This window comes from Marmota marmota, unplaced genomic scaffold (genome assembly GCF_001458135.2).
Source record: "Marmota marmota marmota unplaced genomic scaffold, marMar, whole genome shotgun sequence".
NCBI lineage: Eukaryota > Metazoa > Chordata > Mammalia > Rodentia > Sciuridae > Marmota > Marmota marmota.
Window position 1 is genome coordinate 48234 of NW_026000254.1, and position 11487 is coordinate 59720.

The 11487-nt window shown below is 41.3% G+C and overlaps 1 protein-coding gene across 1 annotated transcript in view; it reads left to right on the plus strand.

The window, feature by feature from the left end:
• The first annotated feature begins 6 nt into the window (after window positions 1–6).
• The window catches only part of Gpr173 (G protein-coupled receptor 173), a 19488-nt gene continuing 8007 nt past the window's right edge, over window positions 7–11487 (plus strand). The window contains exon 1 of the mRNA XM_015506552.2: window positions 7–344. The gene's annotated coding sequence lies outside the window, so the exon portion shown is untranslated. The remainder of the gene's footprint in view (window positions 345–11487) is intronic.

Genomic DNA, 11487 nt, shown 5'->3' on the forward strand with positions numbered 1-11487 from the left:
CCAGCCTGGCTGTGGCATGAAGATGGGGGTGGGAGTGTGTAGTGGGGGAAGCACCTGCTGGGACCCCCACCTGCCAGCTTGTTGGGCACCCCATGGCTGTATGCTGCCCACCTGGTGTTCCCCAACACCCCCAGCCCTGCCCAGTGCACCCCTCCGGTGCCTGCTTCCCCTAATGCCTGCGATTTAGACCAGCCCAGCTGTATCCACGGCAACAGAAGCAGAAGTGTCACTGGCCGCCAGATCACTGAGGGTCCCACAATGTGGCCTGGGCTGTGATTTATCCTGGGCAAGATAGCTTGAGCCCCCTTCCTGGATGCCAAGACAGACCTGCTGAGAGAGTCCAGGTAAGCAGTCGGCATCTCTTTATCAAGGATGGGGGGCTGGGACTTCTTTTCTGTCTTCCCACACATTTCAGAATCTCCATCACTGCCATGCTCCTTGTCTCTCTCTCTCTGACTCTTTAGTCTCTCTCTTTCTGCTCCATCACAGGGACTACTCGAGCACCCAAGCTTGGAGACTCCTCATCTTTCTCCATCTTTCCCAGTCCCAAATGTCCCATGAGAAAGGGAACCACCACCTGTTTCCCCACATAGGGTCTGTTTTTATCATTATGGTGGTGTTTAGGCATGAGGCTGTGTTAATTCCTTGTGTACTAGCTATAGAAGGGATGCCTGGGAGCCCGGCTGTGTTCCCCTCACAATGCCTGCAGCTGCTTCCTCTCCCTCTCCCTCCTCCTTCACCCTCCTCCAGGTTCCTTGGCCTGTTTGCAGGATGTGTATGTGTGTCCATGTCCGTGTGAGTGTGTTTGTGTGTATGAGAGAGAGAGAGAGCACCTGTGTAGCAAGCAGGTGGGTACAAATGACAGGGAAGCTGCACCTAGCCCAGACCAACGCCTGCTCCTTTTTTGCCTTTCCTTCTTTCCTTCCCGTATTTCCCCACAGGTAGCACAGACTTTTGCTCATTCACTATGGAAAATATGTGATTCCTATATAGGGGGAGGAAGATGCTGTAGGGATAAAGGAAGGTGAGGTGGGGGTAGGGAGTACTTCCAGGCCCTAGACTGCCTGAAGGCTCTCAGGGGGCAAGGAGCAATCCACATGATGACCTGCAGTGACCAGGCACAACATGGTCATTCCCACATAGTGGGCCTCAGCCTCCATCATATGGCTCTGTCTCTGTTTCAGATACCCATGTTGTGTTTGGGACCTCCAGATCTTATGGCCTTCTGCATGGTGGCCAGAAGTCCCTATATATTGAGGGCAGGAAAACTGGTATATGGAGAACATGGATTCTACCAGGGACACATCCCTCAACTGCTAGCTCTGCAACTTTAGTAGAAGCATGCCACTTACTGAACCTCAGTTTTCCCATCTGTCAAAGATACTGGTAACCCTTCCTTCATGGTGTGTGAAGGGATTAAATGTGTTGGTGCATATAAATAAAGGATATGCATAGAGGTGGCACTGAAGCAATGTCAACCAAGCTCATGGTCAATATCATTGCTGATTGTTCATGATTAATATTGCTATTGATTATTTGGGGGAAGAGCTAATACTTGTCCAGGGTCCCAATAGAGATCTTGGGAAGGCAGCAGGTGGGCAAATGGAAGGATGGGAAGTGGGAGGAGGCAGGAGCTACCTATGTTGTTACTTATCATTTGTAGGGAATGGTAAGTGATAGCTGTAGGCAGAGCCTTCCATCCCCACCCTTTCCTGCACTTTCCCCTGTTTGTGTGCACAAATACACACACAGTCTTGAGCCCCCATGATCCAGCAAAGGCCTGGCTTGCAGCCTGCAGCATCCCTGGCCCTAGTGATGTATGCGTCTCCCTGTTGAGGGGAGACTTGGCAAGAGTTTGGCCTGTGGTCAATGTTTGGCAGGGCCTGGAGATGAGGCTGAAGCTTTTTTGAGATCGCAGGGCTTCTGGTAGAGCTGGGGTGTGGCCCATGCAGCAACCAGACCCATTGGGAACGGATCCCAGGGAGTTGCTCACCTAGAGCCTGGGGTGGGGGGGGGAAGTGTGGTCTGCTGGTTGGTTTCTGGGTGTGAGAACACTGAGCAAGAGGTCGGGGGCCAGGGAAGGAGCAAGAGGAGGAGAAAGACTGAGGCCCAGAAGATCTCCTCTGTGGGAGCAGGGAGATCTGGGGTTTTGAAGCATAGGGTAGACTTTTCTAAAAAAGCATTTGGTGTGGAAAGGAGAGAACCCAGCCTGTGTCTGGAGGCATCTGACCTGAGTGTGGGTGTATATGTGCAACTGAAAACATGTGGCTATGTATGTAGTCTGTGTGTATGTGCATGTCAGTTCGTGGGGACTGTGGGTGTATATGAGTCTCTGTGTGTGAGCAGGCCATGTGACAGCATGTGGGAGTGTGTGGGTGTCTGGGTCAGGCTTGTGTTTGTACAGGGGGCTGGGTATGACTTTGCATGTCTGTCTGGGTGAGGGAATGGGCATGTTTGATTCTGACCTGAGTGTGGGTGTGTTTCTCTGAGCCTATAGGCCTGTTGAATGTCTGGTTGTATGTTTGGTTATATGTGTATGAGTGTGTACATGTCTGGTTATATGTCTATGAGTATGTGGATTTCAGAATGCTTAAGTATGCATGTCCAATTAGGTGGATTCTTAGTTGTATGTACATTCATCTCTGCCCACAAGTCCCTTTGAGTGTGAGTACATCAAAATGGTGTGTTTGTGAGTGTAAAGAAATATATGTGTCTGGCCATGCATGTAGGAGAGGGTGTGTATATGTGTGAACATACTTGTGTGTCATGTGGGTGTGTCTGTAATGTATTTGTGTGAGTATGTCTATGTGTGAATGTCTATGTGGATTCTCTAGCATTTTTAATTTTGTGTATATCTTTGTGTACATGTTTGAGTGCACACTATCTATAGACAAACCTATGATTTCATATATAATTAGGAAATGTAAGCATAGATGGGCACACTAGTATAAAGAGAACTGATTTTGTGAGTATGGGATATTATATGAATAAAAATATACTTTGTGGGTATGCCTGTATATGCACAGTGGACTATGTATATGAGTATGGCTGTGGGGGGTATATACCAGTACATATTATACATATGCAAACACACAAGGCTGTGTGTGTAGATAAGTGGATGTATTTGTATATATGCCTAATTGTGTTTGTGTATATACCATGTGTGAGTACATATATAATTGTGATATGCATGAGTAACTACATTTCATAATACTTGGGCATTCGTGTCTCATGTGTTTTGTTTGAATTTCTGAGTATGAGTGTTATGTGAGTATATGTTTGAATATGCTTGTGAATGGTTGTGCATGTATATGTGGGTGTATATGCTAATATGTATGAACACATGACTGCATGCATTTGAGTGAACATATCCATATATATATATATATATATATATATATATATATGCCTGTATGTTCATGCACATCTAGTTGTGTATGTGAATATGCCTGTGTGTGTGCCTGTCTGAATGTACATGTGTGTGAGTGTACCAGTTTGTACAGTTCTAATTATTTGTATTCGTGTGTTTATATATCTTTGTTCTGGAGCATATACTGCAGAACAATGTAAGTTAATGTATGTACATGCCACTATAAGAGTGTTTGAGTGTGTATGTATATATGAGGATGTCTTTGCAGGTGTGTTTCTATAGGTGTGGATAAATTCTTCTTGTGTAGATGAATAGTTGTGTGTGCAAAAATATGTAAATATCCTTCCATGTGTGCATGTGTGTAAACATACCTTTGTATCTAAGTCTGTCTGTGGGAATGTAGATACAAATGATTCTGCTCTCATTTGTATGGTCTTATTATGGGTGTGTGAATTTACATGGTGTGCATATCTGGCTATGATAGTGTAAGTATATTTTTTGTTTCAATATCCGTTTGCATATGGGAATGAATTAGTGTACAAGTTTATGTGCATATGAATATGCTCATAAGTATATATGCTCACACATAGACTTGCATACAAGTCTATGTGTTAGAATGGCTATATATGTATCAGCATCTCATTTATAATCATGCACATATCTGGATATTTATGTTGTGAGCAAACCCACACAGGTGTGTGTGTGTGTGTGTGTGTGCATAAATACAATTATGTGGTCATCTGACAATGTGTATCTGATGTTTCTTTGTCATTTCCTTAGGTGTGATACATAGTTAGCTTGTCCATGGGCATGTGAAAGTATACCTGCATGTATACCTGTATTTTTGGATGAATATATATCATTCATGTACATCATGTTGCATGAATGTATGTCACATATATGCCTGTGTTTAAGAGTAAATGTGTGTGGGCTGGAGTTGTAGCTCAGTGGTAGAGCGCTTGTCTAGCACATGTGAGGCACTGGGTTCAATCCTGAGCACCACATAAAAATAAATAAAATAAAGATGTCCATTTACAACCAAATGAAAAAAAAAGAATAAATGTGTGAGCTGGTACAGTGTGAGTATGCTTTGACGTGTGAGTATGTGTATGGAAGAGTGAAGTTATTTGTGCATGTGCCCATCTGATGGTGCATATGAAGGAAATTTGACTTGGTCCTATGTAGATAGGACTTATCACTGAGAGGGTGATAAAGAAGGTTCTTATGAATTTATGGGACTCCATGTGCACCTTAGCTTATGCTTATATGCAAGTCTGAGATCAGTGGTGCCCCAATAGACCAGATTTGTTTATAATTGTGAATTGGCAAGTTATGACACTTAAGCCATCCATGACCCCCACTTCTGGGTCTGAGGCTTTTCTTGCCTTGACCATATACTAGGTTTTGTGGGGGTCTCAGGACAAGTCCTCTTATTATTCACACCCCAAAAGTAGGAACCAATCATGACTGATATCCTACTGGGAGAAGGAGGCCTATGAACTCTTTAAAAAAGGATTCCTTGAAACACAAAGATCTCTCTTCCCATCCCTGCTCCATCAAAGGCTCATGGCAGAATGGCATAGTGTCTTGGGTTGGTAAATAGTTTTCATAGCACCCAAATTACACCATCCTGGCAGAAATCTAAATGTGAATGTATATATTTAAGTGAAGATATATCAGTAGAGTACGTGTGTGTGTGTGTGTGTGTGTATATAGTGTGGGTTGTGTGTATGTAAGGGAGAGTGTTGCTGTTTGTGAGTAAGGTGTACATGTGAGATATTTAGGTGTATTTTGGAGGGAAGGGGTGGGTGTGGGTGTATGTAAATTGGCCTGTTTGAGTGTAGGATGGTGAATGAGAGTTTGGGTTTGGCTGGGTGGAATATGTGTGAGGATGTGTATATTTGAGGGGCATATGAGTATGGGTGTATCTGGATGGTGCAGGAGAGAATAAGGGGTTATCTGGATAGTGTGTGTATTTGATAGCATAGTTGTATCTGTTGTATGTAAGAAAAACTGGGTGTTTCTGGGTAGAATATGTATATGAGAAAGTATGGGTACCAGTGGGGTTATTCAAGTGTGGGAATATCTGGATGGTGTGTAGGTGCGTGAGAACACAGTTATCTAGGCAATGGAGGTGAATGGTGGGATGATTCTGATGGTGTGTGTAGAAGAGAGATTTGGGGCACATCTAGGTGAGGATGTGTATGGTGTATGTGAGAGTATATCTGCATTTTGTGTGTAGAGTGTGGATGTGGACAGATTTGGATAGTGGTGATTCAGAGAGGGGTCTGGATTGTGTGTGTATACACCCACACATGGATGTGTGTAATTGTGCAGATATTTCTGAGAGTAGTACAGATATGAAAACATGTATGTTATTGATAAGAAGAATGTAAATATGTATCTATCTGGGTGGGATACAAGAGTTTGGATTTAACTGGGTTGGAATGAGTGTGCATGTAGTAGGGGTGTGAGTGTATATTGGGATGATACATGTGTAAGTTTCGGATTGCATGGGAGAGAAAGTGTGTAGGTACATTTGGGCTTTGTGTGACATGACACAGTGTGTGAGAATATATGGGGTGAAATGGGTACAAATGTGGATGTGTTAGGATGGTGGGCAGGTGAGAGCATGAGTATATTTGGGTGGCAGAGTGTGCACTAAGGTATATAATGTGCACTAAGGTGAATAATGTGTTTTAAGAGCTTTGGTTGTATATCTGGGTGGAGTGTGAGTGTGTATGTACTTGTGTCTGTGTGTGTGTGTAACTGAATAGAGAACATGTGAAAGAGAACATCACAATGAACCTCACCTTTATGTAAAATTATAATGCACTGATTAAAAAATAAATTAAAGGGAAAACACTAAACTAGAGGAATGATATTGGGGAGGGAGGAGGGAAAGGGAAAGTACTGGGGAATGAAATGGAGCAAAGTATGTTATATGCACATATGAAGATGTCACAATGAACCCTAATATTATGTATAATTATAATGCACTAATAAAAACATAAAAGAGAGAGTTTGGGGCATATCTGGATGGGAGTGTGTTTGTAGGGTGTGGGTGCATCCAGGTGGTGTGGAGGGTATGAGAGCATGGGTATATCTGGTGAGTAAGATGTGTGTGGTGATGTGTGAGGGTTGGATATATTCTGGGTAGGATGTATGTTTGAATGTAGATTTATCTAGATGGTGTTTGTGGATTTGAATGGTCTTAATGGTTTGAATGTATTTGGATGGGAAATGTGTCTGAAAATACGAGTGTGTCTGTCCGTGAATTTGGATTTACCTGGATGTCATATAGGTAGTGTATCTGTATGTTTTGTGTGTTCGGTAGTGTGGGTGTGTCTGGATAAGGTTTGGGATTGGGGGCATGTGTATGAATGTGTATTTCCTCAGGCACGTACATTTCTGTTGGGATGACCCTGGATAGTGATGTATGTATAAGAGGGTAAATGTATCAGAGTGAGGCTGTATTTGGGATGTGTGTGTTTGAATGTGATTGTGTCTGAGAGAAAGAAAGAGAACTTGAGAAAGTATAAGTGTGCATCTGGACAAGATTTGTGTGTGAGTGTGGGTTCTCTGAATAATGTGTAAGTAAATATCCAAGTGATTGTGTGTCTCTGTGTGTGTGCACATATTTAGATTGAGAATTTGTGGTCTGAGTATCTGGGTTGGGTGGAAAGTGTGTATGTGGTTGTAGGTGTGTCTTGATACCTTGCATGTGAAAGATTGTAGATGCATCTGGGATAGATATGAGGGCTCTGAGCTTGGGGGCAAAAGTTCGAGTGTATCTCAGAATTGAATGTGAGATTGTGGGTGTACTGAGTTGGGATTTGTTTAAGTGCAGCTATATCTGGATAGAATGCTGGTGAGTGTAAGTGTATTTGAGGTATGTATATATAAGGGTAGGTGTATTTAGATAATATGTGTGTGAGAGTGTGGATATATTGGTGTTGGGTATATGTGTGAAAGTGGGCATATCTGAGTCGTGTATGAGAAGAAGAATGGGTGTGTATCTGGGTTGGGGCATGTGGCAGTGTGGGTATATCTAAGTAGAATGGTGCAGTTCTTTCTGGATGGTGTGTGTGTGTGTGTGTGAGAGAGAGAGTATTCAAGTGGTATGTGTACATGAAAGTATATAGGTAAGTCTGTGTAGAATGTGAGTGAATCTGGGTAGGTGTGCATGTGGGTATATCTGGGTAGTGTGCATGTTCAAGTGTATTTATGTGGGGAATGTACATGAAAATGTGAGTATGTGTGTGTGAGTGGATTTATCTATATGCCATGGAGGTGGTGTATCTGGATGTTTTGTGTGTTTAGTAGTGTGGGTGGGTAGGATTTGTGATTATGGGCATATATATGAATGTATGTATATTTCCTTGGGCATATACATCTCTGTTGGAATGTCTATAACATCACCATGTCCATTTTCTCCATCCATGTATATGACTAGGTGAGTGTGGTCATTTTTACCTGTATTGAGAGTGTCAGTAAATGGGAGCTGACTTGTGTGTGTGCATGTTTGTGCTAGAATGGTGTGTGTTTATATATGAGGTGAGTGTGTTTCTACATGTAAATTGGATCTTCAGGATCTCTGGAGACAGCCTTTGGGTGTGAACCCTAGTTCTGTCATTTATTAGCAGTGTAGCTTTGGGAAAGTCACCCAACCTCAATAAACCTCCAGTATATTATCTATAGGGAGTGGGTAATAATACTACCTATCTCATAGGGTGAGGATTAGGTGAGTTAATATATGAAAAGCACTTAGAACAGTGCCTTGCACATAATAAGCCCTCTCATGAGGTGTTACCTATTAATGCAATTATTATCTACCTCCTTGTATAACAGTATGTGTCCATCTGCAAGTGCAAAGGGGGTTTCCATGTGCATATTTGCCCCATTATCTGTGTTCATGTGTATGTGTGAGAAAATAAGACTGTTCACATATGAAAATGGGTTTATACATATATGTGCCCCAGTGTGCATATTAATTACAGGTGCAGGTGCATGAGAAGGGAAGTATGTGTCTAGATATGGATGGAGTGGGTTGGGCCCTGTGTGTATATTTGTGGGTACACACTCTTCTGGGCATATGAATACACATACCCATATCTGTGGTAGCATCTGCGTGTGTGCAGGTGTTCTCTGCATTGCTAGAATTTCTGTATATATGACCATGCTTCTGTCTATGTGTAAGTGCATATGTGCATGCCAGTGTGTTTTTTTCTGACCATGGAACCAGGTTTGCAGCTATCATCATTGAAATGCATGCATGTGAATCTCTATTGTGAGAATCCATAAATGTCATTGGTTAATATCCAGTTTTATATGTCTTGATGCAGGTGGATGTGTGTGTGTGTAAAGAGTTTGTGTTTCTATGGCTGTGTATTAGGATGCATGAATCTGGGTTGTGTGAGTGCATGTGTAGGTGTGAATGGGTGCGTGCATCTGAAGTCTTGTGTCTTTAGGTATTTATTTATTTATTTTTAATTTTTTTGGATGGACACAATACTTTTATTTTATTTGTTAATTTTTATGTGGTGCTGGGATCAAACCTGGTGCCTCATGCATGCTTGGCAAGTGCTCTATAACTGAGCCACAACCCCAGCCTGTCTTTAGGTATTTATAAGCCTCAGTAGCTATGTGGTATGTATGCATCAGTCTACATTGCTCTACATGCCTGCTTGCCTCTGTATGTAGCAGTGAACTTGAGTAATTTGCCTGTATTCATGAGCATGTCTATACTGTGTGTATATGTCTGTGTGCCATGGCAGATTTGAGTAGCTTTGTATAAATAGTGAGCTTTAATCTCTTAGTGTGAGAGTCAGTGTATGGCAGGTGAGGGCCTGGATCTTGGGATGTGAGCAGGACTTGACTTGTGTCTGAATGTGAATTCTTATGTCTACACAAGCAGGAAGTGCAGGTCCATGCAATTTGGTTTATATGTGTGTGTACTGGAAAGTGACCTTTGAATGATGAATGTCTTTGCCTGGTCCTATATTTCTATATCTGTGTGTGTGTGTGTGTTGCATACCCTTGAGTGATTCAGTGGTATATGTGAGTGGGTACCTAGATACATATCTACCCGTTTCTATGTAGATGAGGATTGTGTGTGTGTGTGTGCATGCACGTGCACTCGCATGTGCATATAGGAGCACCTAGTTGTGCTTATCAGCTGGTATTGCAAATTTGAATCTTCATGTACCTATGTGCCCCTGTGGACATATCTATGTGTGGTAATGTTTTCATGTGATGTGACTAAATGTAAATGTGTTAGGGCACTCACAATCCAGCACTCAGAGAAAGTGAAATCTTTGTATGGCACAGTGTGATAAACTGAAAAGTATTTGGGGTTCTGAGACTTGGTGAAAAGAAATTCTTTGCATTGTCTCATATGAGGAAAAAACAAAAATGCAAAGTTTGGGGGACTTATTAAGTACTGAATTTGATACAACTTTCATATGAAATATTTTCAGAATTTTTTCATGACACACTTGAGCTCGCTTCTAGAATATAACTTTTTAACTCACTAATGTAAATTTATAGTGGTCAATATCTGTACACACTTCTTCTGAGCCTTTAGTTGTAACTGCCTGGGTTTATTTTATGGTCATTTGATTAATTTCTGTCATTTTAAACCTTGGTTTGGTAAATCTGTTGGTGTTGAGCTTAAATCTTCTACATCAAGTTATTTTGCTTCTTTGTAAAAAAAATAAACAAGTGAAGCAAATAACAACTGGTAGTTTGGGCATGGATAAAATATCCATCATGGTTTGCCATTTCTTGATCCTGGAAGCCATGTTATTGAAGGTAAGGCCCATTCCATGAATAGTGTTCAGGCACATTTTGCCCTAAGTCTTTCATAATTAGCTTGAATGTGTGAAACATAAATGCATGATTCTGCGGGTCAGCAAAGCTCACCTCAAAAAACATGAGCCTTGAGGTCATTGGATACCATTGTGGTTTCTCTGAAGCATCAAATGCAGTTTCCACTGTTCAATATAGCTGGTGCTTCCATACCACACCACTTAATCTTAAGAAATGGAACAACTACTCGTTCATGCCTCCCTTTTCCACCTCCCCTTTATAACTCACTTGCTCTTGCCATGGTCAGAGACCCAGGCTTTAGGCTCAAAGTAGCTACATGATCTTTTCTGTCTCTTGGTCGTCACCATCAATAGGAAACTGCTTGCAAAAGTAGGTGGCAACAAATGGTCAAAGAATATACATATTACTGATTAAAACTCCTTGAGGGGGCTGGGGTTGTGCCTCAGTGGTAGAGTGTTTGCCTAGCATGTGTGAGGCACTGGGTTCAATTCTCAGCATCTCATATAAATAAATAAATAAAATAAAGATCCATCAACATCTTAAAATTTAAAAAAAAAAAAATTCTTAAGGTGGGGATGTAGCCTAGTACACAGGAGGCCCTGGGTTCAATTCCTCGCACTACAAAAACAAATAGATACGCAAAACAATTTATTTCTCACCAATAATCAGAATTTGGATAATACAGTCCTTGAATCTGGGCCGGGTTGTGGCTTAGTGGTAGAGCTCTTGCCAAGCATGTGTGAGGCACTGGGCTTGTTCCCTGGCACCACGTACAAAATAAACAAATAAAATTTTAAAAAAGAGAAAGGATCTTTCTTAAATCTACCACCTCTTTCTCTTCTTTCAATCAAATGTGATGTTGAGATTTCTTGAAATCAATATTCATGAATTTTGAATCCAACAAAAATTTTAATTTTCAGTATCTCAAAATAATGATGGAGCTTTTCCCCAGAATAGAAATTAATGTTTCTCTACACATCCTAATAAGTCTTATTTCATATTCAAATTGTAACACCAAGTAAACATCACCCAGGGAATCATACTTGACCTCACTTCTCTCAAGTTGAAATTTTGCTTTGAATCTGTAAACCTTGTCAGCACTGCATACTCTGTTATACAATATATTTGAGTGTTTTTAAATTTTTGAATGTATTTTTATTCATGTGCTCAAAAAGCCATTTGTTGAGGCCAGTAAGCATCAAATCTGTAAAGTAAGAATCATTACAAAGAAATGCTTAAATGTTTCCTTTATATATATATATATATATATATATATATATATATAT